Raw genomic sequence first — 3,213 nt, 5'->3', positions numbered from 1 at the left:
TGACTGTGGTGAATAATTTTTATTTACCTTGTCAGGCAGAGGAGGGCAAGGACAAAACTCAAGCTGAACTCTGGGAAGACAACTGCAATCATTTGGGCAGTAAGAAGGAGAGCTTAAATAAGAAGGGCAGTGCTGCAACTGGACAAAAGGGGAGTACAGTAGTCCCCCAACCCCATTAACCAAGGTTTCACTTTCTGTGGTTTTAGTTACCCATGGACAAACCCATTCTGAAAACGTTAAATGGAAAAATTGCAGAATTAGCAATTCCTAAGTTTTAAATCGCACACCATTCTGAGTAGTATGATGAAATCTTGCGCAGACCCCTTCTATCCCGTAGGGGACAGGAATCCTCCCTTTGTCCAGTGTACCCATGCTGTCAGTGTCTTAGTAGCTGTCTTGGTTATCAGACAGACTGTCATGGCATTGTGATATTGTAGTGCTTGTGTTCAAGTAACCCTTATTTTATTGTTATAATTGTTATTTTTATGATTAGTTATTGCTGGTAATCTATTGTTACAGAATTTACCAGGCGACGGAAAAATATGCAGGAGTACAGGGAAAACCCATTTATTTTCAGATGTTTCTCATGTACTGGTACAGGACTCAGGGGAGGCTGTTTCTCTCCAAATCCTGAGCAAGCCAATATGGAGGAAGCTCTCCCTTTATACCCCTTTGGGTTCTTTGTCCCCCAAATATGGATCATACTTCTGGACCTTTCGTAGGCTTTGCAAAAAGCCCCGTGTGTTGGGGTGGGGGCCGTGAGGCCACATCTAAAGGCCTGGCCTGGCGCCAGTGCTGATAACTCCATCTGGGGGTTGTGTATTGTTCATGGTTTATGGCCTCTCTAAAATGGGAGTAGTACTTAGGTAAATGAGTCTTGCAAGACCAGATAATTAAAGGGGCAGTGACTAGACTAGACTATAGGCTAACAAGAATGTGTATTAGGTTACTGGCTCAGATTCATATTGCTAGCCCCCCAAAAATGTCTCATTTTCCCCATCACTATATTACTGTGCCTAATTTTCAAATTGAACTTTATCTTAGATATGTAAGTATAAGAAAAAACATAGTATATATATAGAGAGAGAGAGTTTGGTACTATCTATGTTTTCAGGCATCCACTTGAAGGTCTTGGAACATATCCCCTGTAGGTAAGAGGGGACTACTATAGATATAAGAAATATATGTCAATGGTACTTAGAGATTTAATATCTGATTAGGCAGGAGCAAGGCACAGAGAATAATGTACTAGAATATTTCTAAACTTTTGAGCCTCTCAGTTCTCAGAAGGGTTTTCTGCAATGGCCATTAACTGAAAAGCAGGGCAGGAAGAGAAGACAGCTTTGTGAGATTAAGGAGAGGGAAAATGATAAACTTAATTTGGGAGCTGGAGGTGCTGGTGACTTCTGTGTCTATGCAGAGGTGGGTAATAGAAAATTGGACAGTTTAGTCTGAAGTTTGGGGCCAAGATCCAGTTACACCAAGAAAGTTGAGAGTCAAAGACATAGTAGTCAACAAAGACTATGAATTGCAGAAAAATCCAATCTTGGTGTCTACTAAGAAGTAGGAGAAAAGGGGGAACCATATTAAACACCTGCTATGTGCTGTAGAAACTACTGGAAAGGGGCAAACTTTTCTCATGAAGCGTCTAATCTTGTTTCAGAGATTAATCGCTCTCATGAAACTATGGGCAAATAGGACAAAATTTAACATACTCAAGAGCCAATCTGTAGGGTATAAAAATAAGACTAATGGGATGTTGGAAAGGGGAGGGGTTGATGTCTTTGAGGCATTTGGGAGGTGAGCAAGAGAGCAGGGATCAGCACAAGGTAGAAGAGGTGGAAACTGTGCATAGGCTGATGTGAGGGTAACGTTGCTCCCCAGGCAGTGACAGGAACTCGTGGTGTTTTCTCTGTTACCCAGGAGGTAGCATGGGGGTGGAAAAGTATAAATGGGTTTTGGAGTAAGGGAGACTTCAAATTTTATATCTACCTTTTAATGATGGTATAATATTGGACAAAGGACAGCTTTTCAAAACCCATTTCCTTTTAAAAAAGTGATAATACTTAATAACGTGGTTATATAAATTCTGTACAATAATACAGGAAAACCTGAAAACTCTTTCCTTGTGCTGTTTTTCTTACGACCTCTTGCACCGTTGAGATACCCGCATTTCCCGTTCTTCCCTCCAGCATAGCTTCCTGGAGACGCAGTACACATTTTAGCAAAGTGCAGCATATCTGTATGTCCACTTAGCTCCTTACTCGGGCATAGCTACAGGCTCTCCAAAGACGGGGCAGTTACCATCTCTGGCTTTTACAGATACCATCTACTCAACAAGCTTTTACTGAGCATCTACAATGTCCTACCTATTGTGCTAGGCCCTACTGGCGTATAGAGAGATGCACGTTATAAACCTTCAAAATACCTAAAAATGAGAAAGCAGTCTCTGGGTGAATAGCTACTGGACTTCAGAAGGCTGCGGAAGTGAAGGGCGGGGAGCTCGTGGGCGGTGCACGCCTCGCGGGAGGGGCCCTCCCTGGCGGCAGAGCTGTCATTTCAGCCACATCTCGACGGACGACAGGCTTCGCGGCCGGAGACGGGGAGCCGAGGGCAACTTTGTTAGAAGACAATGTTGACCACAGAGAGCGTCTCAAAGCAGAGTTACAGCAATGCCAACACCCCCCGGGGGAACCTCCGTGTTCCTTGCTCTGGAGTCTTAAGCCATTAGCCGGAGAGCGAATAAAGCGATCAGAATGCGAATAAAGCGGCCGGTGATGATCACTGCCGCCGCCGCAGAGCTGCGATTACTCTGACAGTGACGGGGGTCAAGACTGATTTGCACAATCGGTGAAGCATCGTAAACTCCGAGAAGCTGCCATTACTAAGCTTAGAGTTCATCCTTGTCCACCCCGCTCCCCTCTCACCCCGGCTTGTTTGTTTTTTTGTGTTTTGTGTTTGTTTGTTTTTTTGGCCGAGGGTGAAATGCGCAGCCAGAAGGCCCAGCTCGAGTCCGAGGAAAGAGGGCGGGGGAGGTCTCTGTTGCGGATCTCCTTTGGCTCCGCCCGAGTCTTGCAAGGCTCGACCTGCGCCACATCAAACATGGCGGCCCCGAGCGGCCTCTCCCCGCTCTACGTCCCCGCTTTACGGCCACACTCAACATGGCCGTAACCGCGGGTTGCATTCCTGTGACAACGTCTCGGGAAAGTTCTC

At 45.3% G+C, this 3,213-nt stretch overlaps 1 protein-coding gene across 1 annotated transcript in view; it reads left to right on the top strand.

The window, feature by feature from the left end:
• The window catches only part of CEP350 (centrosomal protein 350kDa), a 128,204-nt gene that overhangs the window by 8,380 nt on the left and 116,611 nt on the right, over nt 1–3,213 (top strand). The gene's annotated exons all lie outside the window — the stretch shown is intronic.

Source organism: Myotis davidii, unplaced genomic scaffold (assembly GCF_000327345.1).
Source record: "Myotis davidii unplaced genomic scaffold, ASM32734v1 scaffold591, whole genome shotgun sequence".
Classification (NCBI taxonomy): Eukaryota; Metazoa; Chordata; class Mammalia; order Chiroptera; family Vespertilionidae; genus Myotis; species Myotis davidii.
Note: the sequence above shows the minus strand (reverse complement) of the source record. Positions and strands in the feature narration are given on the sequence as shown.